The sequence below is a fragment of the Crotalus tigris genome, unplaced genomic scaffold, assembly GCF_016545835.1.
Source record: "Crotalus tigris isolate CLP2741 ecotype Arizona unplaced genomic scaffold, ASM1654583v1 scf7180000024391.5723578, whole genome shotgun sequence".
Lineage (NCBI taxonomy): Eukaryota > Metazoa > Chordata > Lepidosauria > Squamata > Viperidae > Crotalus > Crotalus tigris.
The window spans coordinates 456,282-469,113 of NW_024100561.1; the positions used below are offsets into that span (position 1 = coordinate 456,282).

Sequence of the window (12,832 nt, forward strand, 5' to 3'; positions counted from 1 at the left end):
ATTAATTTTTTATACTTCACTGAATTAATCTCTAATACTTCTGCTTCAGTGCTGGATATTAGTTCCATCTCATTCAAGAATGTTTATTTTATTTACAGTCCCAGACCAATAAAACACAAATGCAATACTTCAAAGTACAGCAAAGTCAAATCTGAAACAGTAGTGAAAAAGAGTTGCCAGTTGATTCTGACAAGCCACTGCTATTGTTAAGAACCTGGCAACATTTTTATCTTGTAGAATAAGTTTGGTAAACTCTTGGTCAGAAAAACAACAAACATTTCTGACAATTGGATTTATGAATAGCATGTGCCATGAGTGATGCAATGAACAGTTTGGCAATACATGAGTTATTGACTTGAATTTTCTGGATTACAATTTGATATAGAAAATCCTGCCACATTCAAAATTGGGTTTCAAAGTCCATATTTTAATATTATGTGCTATTTGTAGTATTGGTGAAATGCATTATTCACTACCTATAGTTTTTTTTTTAAAAGATTTAAAGAAAGTAATGATATATTAGAATGTATTTGTTTATTGTTTATGAATTAGTCAAATGATCATATCAGGTAAAATAAGATAACACAGCATATTGGGATATAAAAATATTCAACAAAATAAGCCAGTAGCATCGTCCCTTGGCAACTGACCTCAGTCTGAACTGGATTGGAAACTCTCATTTGAATAATTTCAACTACAAACAGTCTGTCTTAACTATACTTGTGTCTGTACCTTGAAGAAAGTAAGATAAATTATTGATGAGGTCCCAGTGGTGTATTCTGTCAATTAGTGACTATACTGTGCTCTATATGTTGTGCTCTGGATGAAGTATATAATTAACAATCAAAGAGAACGTGAGTGATGTCCTGTATTAATGGTGTGCCACATGTACATATCCTCTTTGGATAAAGTACTTGATGAAATCACCCATGTTTTACCAGGTGTTCAAAATTTATTCTGGTTAGAGTTCTTCTTAGTTCAGTGTCAGGTTCATAGTTCGTTTTCTAATTGAAAGGTCTCTTTCTTCTGGGCAGCCATTTTAAGGCTTTGCTGTTACAAGTGTCTCTATGTCAACTTGAGAATCCTCTGTTTGAACATATCCTTGGTTTGGTGGCTGACTGAAATGAAATGCGAAAGTGAAAATCCAAATTTTCTTAATGGAGAGAGATGGCCTTTTGGTAAACTGATTATTTAGCCATGAGATAGTATGAGACATGTCAGACTATTCAACAAGACATTTGTTAAGTAACCTGTCATGGTCCATTGAAAGTACCTTTCACCAATAGTTGAAAGCTCAAATTATGGTACAGCTATGGATGGAGTGAATGCCTGTTTTAACTCCATCTGCAGAGCCTAGAATGCTTTTGGCTATTCCCAGAATGGATCTTGGGAAGCAAGCTTGTTCAGGTAATCTTGACAGTTATAGTCTACACATAAGTCATTATAGGTGTTCCTTTAGCCTTAAAGACCTTTAGTATAGGGACTAGGGGACCTGGATAGTTATAATTAAATAATTACAGAAGTGTTGTAAAGTTGGCTAAGGCCCCTATCACATTTCTTTTAAGATGGCTTATCTATTACCCTGTGTTGATGAAAACTACTCCTAGATATGAGAAAGAGTTGACTTCTTGTATAAGTTCCCTGTCCAAGTACATTTACTTTGATCTTGGCCTTATTGTTTTTCAAAGAATTAATGGCATAATGGAATGGAATGTGCGAATGACCTTGGGGAAAGAGAGAGAAGTGATGCTGCCTGAGAAACAATCAAACAAGAGAGGCAGAAGCCCCTGTGGCTTAATGGCCAGAAAAAGAAATTTAAGAAAGACTTGCCCTAAGGGATCAAGCAATTAAAAGCAGTGATGGGAGGTTTGTACCTTTAGATTTATAAGATTCTGTTAATGTAGTCTTACAATCTAGTCATGTTTCCTATCTGGTTTACCTGGGAGAATTGACACATAGTAAGCATCCATCTTCTGGGGTTCTCCTTAGGCCAATTTGAGATTGTACAATTAGGATTATATCATCCCCCTACAAAAGAAACATTGATGGACGTATTAAGTTTATTTGGCATATGGATATACTGAGAACAGAGGAATCTTGGGATGCCATTGTCACACAGATTAAATAGCATTGCAGCCAGAATGAATTAATTTAATCGTATTTCACGTTTGCTCCTTATCTCCCTAAATTTCCGTGTACCTCATTTTCTTATTTTAACTGCTTTTATATTCTTTCAAAATGCATAATTAAGAAATGAAATATTCTTGGAAAAAATAAAATGATATAAAATGAAAGAATTCACTTGAGTTAACAGATAGGATGACCACATTATCTGCATACAGAAGAGTGAAAGTGATTGATGGGCAAGAAAGAGTTGGAAGATGAAACTCTGGCTTAGAAAGAGCCATGACAATATCATTAATACAGAAGTAAAGGAACACGAATACAACCCTGTTTAATTCGTTCTATGATAAAAATGGGGCAGTTAGATTCCCAGTACAATTACCTCTGATTTGCGTAACAGTATTTTGGCATAACAAATGGATGTTGTGGCAAATTTCTTCCAAAGTCTTTCATGAGGAATAGAGTTAACAATTACTTTTAAATCAATAGCGATATAAAAGGCTGGAATATTCCTTAACTAACTAGTTTAAGATTGAACATTGATTCATAATTGAATATCCTGATCTAAATCAGTGTTTCTCAACCTTGACAATTTTAAGGCATGTGGACTTCAACTCCCAGAATTCCACAGCCAGCATTACTGGCTGTGGAATTCTGGGAGTTGAAGTCCACATGCCTTAAAATTGTCAAGGTTGAGAAACACTGATCTAAATCCTACCACTTCACAGGCCTATGTAGTCTCTAGATTCATCTAATCTAAAAGTTTATGATAGAGAAATCTAGTATAGAACCTACTAATAATTACTGCCAATAAATAATTAGAAGGCAGTTAGAAGGATTTTACCTATCGCTTTTCTTATAGTTTGAAAACATGATTAAGTTACTATTTAAGAAGTGATAAAGAATTGTTAATATCAGTAAATATGGAGACTAGCCCAGAAGCCCAGCAATCAGGACATATTTTCAGTAATTGTGGCAAAATCATATCTTTACCTGGTGATTTATAATTTTTTAACTGAGAAATTATTGTTTTTTTCCCCTCAAAGTAACTGGACTGTTTTTTCCTTGAAGAAGAACGTTTCGCTTCTCATCCAAGAAACTTCATCAGTTGTGATGGCAGGGTGAATGAAAGGATAGTACTGACAGTTGGGACTGGATGGTGGTGAGATGAAAGGATAGGTTCTGATCGGATGGGTGGAGGGGGAATGGATGGATTGTATTTCTTTGCAGTCAGGGTCTCCTGAATTAGAGTGCAATTTATTGTGATTCAGATGACCCCCTGAGGGCAAAGATAAACCCCCAAGTGGCCTGAAGAACTCTCAGGGAGAGTGCTAACAACCAAATGCCTGCAAAGAAATATAATCCTTCCATTCCCCCCTCTCCACCATCTGGTCCCCCTCTCCATCATCCGGTCAGAACCTATCCTTCCATCCCTAGGAGAAAGAGAAATATTCAGTGACATTAGATCAGTGGTTCTCAACCTGTGGGTCGGGACCCCATTTGGGGTCGAACGACCATTTCACGGGGGTCGCCAAACAACGCAGTCTGCCATTTTTTCCCCTTTTCCTTAGCTGTGCTACTCCCTTTTATTCTATTGGCTGTTGAAAGCCAATAGAATAGACTCTCTTGAATAGAGTCTAATTCTATTGGCTTTCAAAAGCCAATAGGAATTGTCCAGGCTGTCTCTGCCCTGCTGAGCTCGCCAAAAGTCCCATTCTGCAAACGGTGCTGCACCAGTTGAGTAGTCCTTGACTTACAACCGGTTGAGTAGTCCTCGACTTACGACCAGTTGGGGGTCGCGGCAATAAAAAGGTTGAGAACCACTGCATTAGATCTTGGTTATCAGGTCAGATCTGTATGGGGGAGAGGCAGGAACTTGGTCAAGGACCTGTTCCTAAATTGCCAAGCCAATTTTGGATGACCTTCTCCTGATGAGAATGTTCCTGTTGCAAGTGTGTATCCATATTCCTCACAGGGATATCAGTCAGTTGGACTGGTAAACTAAAAGGTAAAAACTTTTTACAATTGCCCAGAAGTTGATATGCTAAAATTTTAATTGAAACAAGAGCAAGCAGTAGAATGTACATGTCAACTAGGAAGTAATTTTATCAGCATTTAATAAGTTGCAAGAAGGAAGGGCTAAGTTGCCATCGGAGTTGCAATGTAAATCAGATGACTTTTCAGTCTCTTTAATAAGCGGATTGGACTCTTCAGACAAAAAAGTTATATGGCTATTTGTAATTAGACAGGAAGGTTCATAGACCCACAATTATATATATATAAAACCTTGTTTTCTAGTTTGTTGATTGTTAGTTTGTGGATAGGAGAGGAAAAGAGTTCCTGACTTTAATTTCTTCTATCAGAGTGGGAGAAAGAAAAGAGGTTAAGACATCTAAGCAAGAATCTTTGCAGTGCTTCTCAAGGTTAGCTTCTCAAAGTTTGTTGTCATACTATTTAATAGGTTTTTGTTTTGCTTTGTTTTGTTTTTAGTTCTGCTATTGGCAAAGTGCCCAGATTCAGTGGAAGTCTCTAAAGGTTTAATTGTCAGATTTCTGAAGATCCGATTAGCATAGAACTGAAAGGATGCCAAATTATTTTGCTTTCTAATTCATATAAGTGGAATTGTAAAAGAATTAAGTAAAGTCCTACAGATCCTTTGAATTTGGAAAAAACCCCTCCCCATGGACACTACATTCCCTTGCAAGGAATGAGTGGCTTTTTTGTAGAATCCCATCAGTGAATACTTACACAATTATTTTGAATAGCAAGCATGATTTCAACAGCCTATAACAGTGGTGGCGAACCTATGGCACGCGTGCCACAGGGGGGCACACAGAGCCCTCTGTGGGCACGTGCACTGTCGCCCCAGTCCTAGACCTTCAGCTAGGTTTTATAAACCTTTTCACTTTAGGCCTCCACCACCATGTGCAAAAAAAAAAAAAAAAGTTCAATCAATCAACCAATTTCAACTTCTCGCTGGAAAAAGATCTCACAAAGTTGAAATTGATTGATTGAACTTTTTAGTCCCACCCAGTCTGCCGTTACCACTGCAGCCATGCCCACTCAATGGGCCACACCCACCTAATGGGCCACACCCACCCAATGGGCCACACCTACCCAGCACCCAATGATACATAAGTGGGTTCTGGATTGCAGTTTGGGCACTCGGTTCGCCATCACTGGCTTATAAAATAGAGAATGATGTTAAAGAACCATCTATCTGTTGAGGTTGCTTTTTGGAAACACCTTTTCTAAAATATTTATTTCTTTTATTCAGAGAGTTGAGATGAGATACAAGTTCCAAAAAAAAGGAAAAAAAGAAACATTACCAAAACAAAAATAAGACAAAACTTTAAAAACATAAGAAAAAATGTGCATTAAAAGGACAAAAGACAGAAACACATATACATATACTATCTCCACTAGTTGAATACTGATAAATATATTGCAACGATATTAGTTTCTTCCCCTTGTGAAGCAGGCCTAAAATTTATAAACTGCTACATCTATTCACAATATCTATCTACTATAAAAACAAAGTAGTTAACAGGTGAACCAATAGCAAAGTTAAACTTCAAAGCCCTCTGTTAACGATCTATTATTTTATTTAACTTGTAGAAAGTATACAGTGGCTTTTTATCAACCATAAATCATCACAGTCATTATCTCTGATCAGTCCAGGAGCAAATTTGATTCTTAATAGAAATTTTTTTCTTTATATTGGTTGAGAATTTTCTTATTCCTCACAAACATAAACTTCTGTTGTCAAACTATCTTCCCCAAAAGTCTAGTCCAAATTGTTTTCCAGTTAGATATAATAAGTTCATTCTCCAATCACCATCCACTTTCTTTAAGAAGTTCAGTTCATTACTCATCAATTCTGTTCACTCTAATCTGTAGAATCCATATTTCTCTCGGCCTTCTCTATCAAATATATAGTTTCCAAACCAAGTTCTTTCCTATAGATAGGCTATATTTAGATGCTATCAAAGAGGAACAAATTACCTAATATGATTAACATTGATTTCAAAATGGATTTAAAAATGGCATTGAAAAAGTTGTTTCATTGGACTAACAAAAGAAACTGACTGTTGTCTTAATAATTAAAAAGTCTACACAAATAACAAACTAAGACAGTGATGTGGATAATTTTCTTATATTGGATTTACAAAAGAAGCTTATTAAAGCTTTGAATAATTTTGTGAGAAGGGACAAAGAAAAAATGAAGATAAAATGGCTAAGATATTATTTGAGGGAACTAAAGATCAAGACTGTTGCTAGTAAAAGCAACACAAATTTGGCTTATTGAAGGTTAATAGGTACGTTGTTATCACTTAATGGACTTTTGCTGAGATCAGGACTGAAATGACTATTTTTATGGATTTATTATAGATAAGAGATGGGATATGACAAGAAGAGAACATTTGTTGTATTTTAAGAGAAAATGATGTTACTAAAATTGTAGTGGTGAAGAGGAAAAATACTTCATTTCTTTTATTCTTTATTATATTATTTTTTCTATTCCTATTTTTCTTTTTTCTCTAGTTTATATTGTAAAATAATAACAGTAACAATAACAACAAAAACAATAACAATAATAATAATAGGCACCTTGGGTGCAATCCCAAAACAACTAGAGCACTACTTGAACACCATTGGCATTGACAAATTCGCCATTAGTCAATTGCAAAAGGCGGCCTTACTAGGAATTGCTTCCATCCTGCGATGATATCTGTAATCCATCAAGCATCCACATCTGCCTATCCCAAGTTCTTGGGAAGGACTCAATAGGTAGACAAAAATGCCAAATCCAGTCTGAACATCTGGCTGACTGTGTGATGAATAATAATAATAATAATAATAATAATAATAATAATAATAATAATAATAATAATGATAATAATAATAATAATTGGAAAAACATCATCTGAAATAGAATCGCTGCTCAACACTGTCCGTATATATAGCCAAGATATTGTAATGGAGTTTGGCTTGGACAAATGTGCCACACTTACTATCAAACAAGGAAAAATAGTGAAAACTGAAGGAATCAAGATGCCCCACGAAAATAACATTAAGAGTCTGGATGAGGAAGAGTACTACAAATACTTGGGTATCCTTCAAGCTGACAATATCAAGCACACTGAAATCAAGAAAAAGATTAGAGGTGAATACATCAAGAGAGTGAAGAAGATCTTAAAGTCTAAACTCAATGGAGGAAATACCATAAAGGCAATCAACACCTGGGCAGTCCCAGTCATTAGGTACACAGCTGGAATAGTGGACTGGACTCAAGCAGAACTAAAAGCAATGGATAGGCAGACCAGAAAAATAATGACAATGAATCATGCCCTTCATCCACGCAGTGACATTGATAGACTTTATCTACCAAGGCAAATAGGTGGGCGTGGAATGCTACAAGTACATCAGATGGTTGAAGAAGAAAAAATGGCTTTGGAAGAATATCTGAAGAACAATGATGAAGATGCACTGAAATTAGTATATGAGGAAGGCTTACTAACCACTGGAGAGACCAAACTGGCCTACAAGAAAGACCAAATGAAGAACAGAATAGAGGCATGGGAAGACAAAGCACTACATGGCCAATACATGAAAAAAATAGCTGGGAAAGCAGATAATAATAAAACCTGGCAATGGCTAAGAGCAGGAAAATTGAAGAAAGAGACCGAGGGACTAATTCTGGCTGCACAAGACCAAGCCTTAAGGACAAATGCATATAAAGTCAAAATTGAGAAGACAGCAACAGACAGTAAGTGCCGCCTATGCAAAGAAGCTGAAGAAACAGTGGACCACCTGGTAAGCTGTTGCAAGAAGATTGCACAGACTGATTACAAGCAGTGGCATGACAAAGTAGCAACAATGGTGCATTGGAAGATCTGCAAAAAATATCATTTGCCTGTAAGCAAAAACTGGTGGGATCATAAAATAGAGAAAGTCATAGAAAATGATAAAATTAAACTGCTCTGGGACTTCAGAATTCAAACAGACAAGCACCTGCAACATAACACCCCAGACTTAACAATTGTCGATAAGAAAGACAAAAAAGTCTGGATAGTGGACGTGGCAGTGCCTGGAGATAGCAGAATAGAAGAGAAAGAACTGGAGAAGATAACAAAATACAAAGACCTACAAATAGAAATAGAAAGACTGTGGCAAAAGCAAGCAAGGGTAGTACCAATAGTAATAGGCTCCTTGGGCGCAATCCCAAAACAACTGGAGCACCACTTGAACACCATTGGCATTGACAAATTCGCTATTAGTCAATTGCAAATGGCAGCCTCATTAGGAACTGCTTCCATCCTGCGACGATATCTGTAATACCATCAAACATCCACATCTGCCTATCCCAGGTCCTGGGTAAGGACTCGAAAGGTAGACAAAATGCCAAATCCAGTCTGAACATCTGGCTGACTGTGCGATGATCCATAATAGTAATAATAATAATAGTTGGAAGGGACCTTGGAGGTTTTCTAGTCCAACTCCATGCTCAGGCAGGAAGCCCTACACCATTTCAGATAAATGGTTGTCCAATCTCTTCTTAAAAACTTCCAGTGTTGGAACATTCACAACTTTTGGAGGCAGATTGTTCCACTGGTTAATTGTTCTAACTGTTAGGAAATTTCTCCTTAGTTCTAGGTTGCTTCTCTCTGTGATTAGTTTCCATCCACTGCTTCTTGTCATGCCTTCAGGTGCTTTGGAGAATAGCTTGACTCCCTCTTCTTTGTGGAAACCCCTGAGATATTGGAACACTCTATCGTGTCACCCCTCATCCTTCTCTTCATTAAACTAGACCTACCCAATTCCAGCAACCATTCTTTATATGTTTTAGCCGCCAGTCCCCTAATCATCTTCTCTGCACTCTTTCTAGAGTATCAACATCTTTTTTACATTGTGGTGACCAAAACTGGATGCAGTATTCCAAGTGTGGCCTTACCAAGGCATTGTAAAGTGGTATTAATACTTCACGTGATCTTGATTCTATCCCTCTGTTAATGCAGCCTAGCACTGTGTTGGCTTTTTTGGCAGCTGCAGCACACTGCTGGCTCATATTTAAGTGATTGTTTAAGTGATTGAAAATAAAATTAATGTAAGAAAGATACACACTATAATAACAGAATCTGGAAAGTATGACCATTTATTTTTTCCTTTCTCTTATACCCAAGATAGACAAGGCAGACCAAGCTTGAGTTTTCTTTCTCAATCCTTCCTGTCTTTCCAGAATGAGCTGATGCTTTTGTAATGGCTTTCATATATTTTCTTACAAGTTATCTCTGTACTCCTGTAGTATATCAATCTCTAAATGTTTCAGAGCTTTATTGGGACTTACATCCAGAGATTGTTCAAGCTCTCTTCCCTATTAGAGAGATAAATAAAAAGAAGTATCTAACAAGAGAAAAAGCTACTAAATCATTCTAAGTACCGGCCATTTAATTGGGTTAAAAGTAATTTAAAACCAGTAAACTAAAAAACAGAATGCTGAATGATTTGGGAATAATTACCATTCCCTTTCATAAAGTGCTCAGCCTAGCTATATGAAATCTGCAGTGATAACAAACAGAAAAATAAGTTTTAAAGAAATGTATTGTACTGCTTCATCCATTCTCCTGTGCACCATAAAACATCTGGTTTGCAGGCTTTGCACAGCCCTACCAATTTCTTGGAAATGTAGCATAATGCTGTCACTTTCCTACAATTCTGGTGGAAATTAACACTGTAAAATGTTGAATGTTATATAATGCTAAACAGATTAGAAGTCTCAGCTCTGTTTTCTGAACCACTTTGTATCTCACTCTAAGGAAGATATTATCTTTGAGACAAGAGGGAGTGGTCAAAAAACTTAAGAAGCTCTGGATACAATTCTCGTTGAATGCCCATTAAGTTGAAGAGACATGATTGTAATTTAACATGCACTGTCATTTTGTCATTTCTGATTAGTTTAGGGATTTACACCAGTGAAAAAAAGTAAAACAGGAGTAAATAAGTCATGTGTAATTGGAATCTTGGCTTCAAGCATAGTTATTCTCTATGAACAACCTCACTGTTAAAAGTTTTGCTAATAATATTGCAGGGTGGCAAGAGGGAGGGAGGGAGGGAGGAAACAGGAAAGTGGATGCATTCAGTTACAGTGAGTGCACCCTTGTGAGTTCTGAAAGAACAAATTGGGGATAGATTGTTTTGGAGAAAATCTGTCTCTGTGGTTGCTAGGAGTGAAAACAGCTTGATGGCACATGATCAAATGAAAAGATGAATCATGATAAACCTATTCAACTCAGTTGATACAGTAATTGCAATTAACATAGGTCTGCTTTGGAAATTTAAGCAGTGGAATTAGTTTTTTTCTTTGTCTCTTTGTTGCCATCTAGTGGTACGCAGCCCAACTGTGACTGTCTTAGCTATATACAGTATATATATTAAGATTTTCAAACCCCCCCCCCCTTTCCTTCTTAAATATAAAGATTAACAAGGATCCATTTCCCTTTTTAAATTGGAATGAGTGACCTTGATGCTCACTCAAAGGCAAGGAACTGAACATTAATGGAAGCAATAGGTTGTAGCATGCTCAGCCACTTACATACCCGGCTATAATTCATTCTCAGGCAGTTAAGATGAGTTAAGTACCTGGCTGGTACTTATCACAAGCAATAAAAGGTGGAAGTTGGGAGACAGAAGAAGGTGAATGTAATTTGTTTACTTCTTGGCAATGTAAAATTATTCCACCATCAGTTTCTGGTACATTGAAGAATGATTCTTAAAAAGTAGTGGGATATTTGTTTTCTGAATATCATAAATTCCTTCTTACCTTTAGGACTCTCGCTCTCTCGCCCTCTTCCTCCCTCTCTCTCTCTTCCTCTCCCTCTTCCTCTCAGATCTCTATAACTATTTCTTAGCATATTCAGTATACTAGTATACTAAATATACTAATACTGTTTAGTATACAGATTCCTAGTATTCATTTTTAGTTAGGACATTTGTTGATTTAGCACTTATACTACTAAAACTCCCCAGTTGGCTTGTCCATCATAGTGCAAAATTTTGAAATCAAGATACTTCAACTCCGCTAACTTAAAAAATGCATACAAATTCTGGGAGCCATCACTCCTGTTTAATTGAAATTCCAAGGATTTTCACAACATTTTGGTTGCTGCAGTGTCAGAGTCACCCACAGTCATATGGTGATTTCCAACATTCCCTACCAGCGTCCCACAAGAAGCTGGCAGGAAGTTAGAGGTCAGTCTTGGCTCCCGCTGCTTTTTTGCTTGCCTATACTGATTCTGTTTATCCATTTAAGTAAGGAAATGTCTCTGAAAGGATGACCCAATGGATCATGGGTTATTTAATATTTATATATGAATCTGGATATAAGATTTTTTACATACTATTTATTTTACTTTTCCTCAAGGATATATTTGCATAGGAATCTCTACAAATGGGAAATGATAGGCTTTGCTTTCATTTCAACAAGCTGTTGTAAAATAAATAAATAAATAACTCTTGATTGTTCACGCTACCATAGTGACGAAACATAAATCTGACAATTTGGTAACAGTGGCTACGATATTACTCCTTGTCCCCTGCTTGCTGCAGAAATTCCAAATTAAGTCCTCAAAGTATGCATATTTTGCCCTTATGTAGCCAGGTATTTTCATTACCAATCCTACTTTACAGAATATCTTGCAATACAGAAGTACAGATAGTCCCAACCCTCCATGTTTTCCAAGATCAACTCATGTTGTTCCAATTAGCTTTCAGCCCATAGCTCATTTATTATTAATATCATCGATTGTTTTAGTATACTATATATTGAAAATACAGGCATATTGAAATCAAGAGAGCCAGTTTAATCTAGTGGTTACGGTATCAGACTAGAAAGCGGAAGTCTGTGAATTCTAGTCCCTTCTTAGACATGAAAGCCAGCTGGGTGACTTAGATCAGTCATTCTCTCTCAGCCCAATTCACCTCACAGGATTGTTGCTGTGAAGAGGAGGAAGGTGTGTTGGTATGTTTGCCACTTTGAATATTTGTAAAAATAATAAAGGTGGGGTACAAACAAACAAATAAGTAAATGTAGGATTTCAGTACAATTAATTGTGGTTTTCACTAATGCTCGTTTACTGGTATAGCTCTCCCAGGAATTTCCACACATTCTGAATAGGCATATAGCTAAAACATTTTTTTAAAAAAACAGTGTTTATATTGGATGCATTTGTATTAATGTTAAGTCACAATATTTTAGGAATGTTTTGTTGAATAATTCAGGTTTGCAAAAATGCTAGGTCAAAAACAAAGAATACAATATAATTTAATGTTGTGTCCGAGCTATACCCATCTTTTTATAAAAAAATGTTACAGACTTTTTACTTTTTCATAGCAATTAATTGCCTTGCAGAAGCTAATTTATTGGTATATAATTACTGTAAGCAGTTAGAAACTGGAATGCCATTCAGTGGTCCTTGATAAAAATTCTAACTGGCAGAGTCCTCCACACACTGGACAATAACATCTTAATCTGTTAGTATTTTATCTATGGCATGGGGAGGGATACTTTTCTTTCCAAATAACTTTTTCATAATCTGTCCAGCTGTTTTGATCAGTGCTTGAATTTTTGCAAAAGATTTTGCTTTCAAAGGTATTCTAGGAAATCAGTCCAGCATCTTTCCTTGCTGGCTGCTGCATTTTCTCTTCTAAC

At 36.4% G+C, this 12,832-nt stretch overlaps 1 protein-coding gene across 13 annotated transcripts in view; it reads left to right on the forward strand.

The window, feature by feature from the left end:
- The window catches only part of CTNND2 (catenin delta 2), a 524,740-nt gene that overhangs the window by 379,188 nt on the left and 132,720 nt on the right, over positions 1 to 12,832 (forward strand). The gene's annotated exons all lie outside the window — the stretch shown is intronic.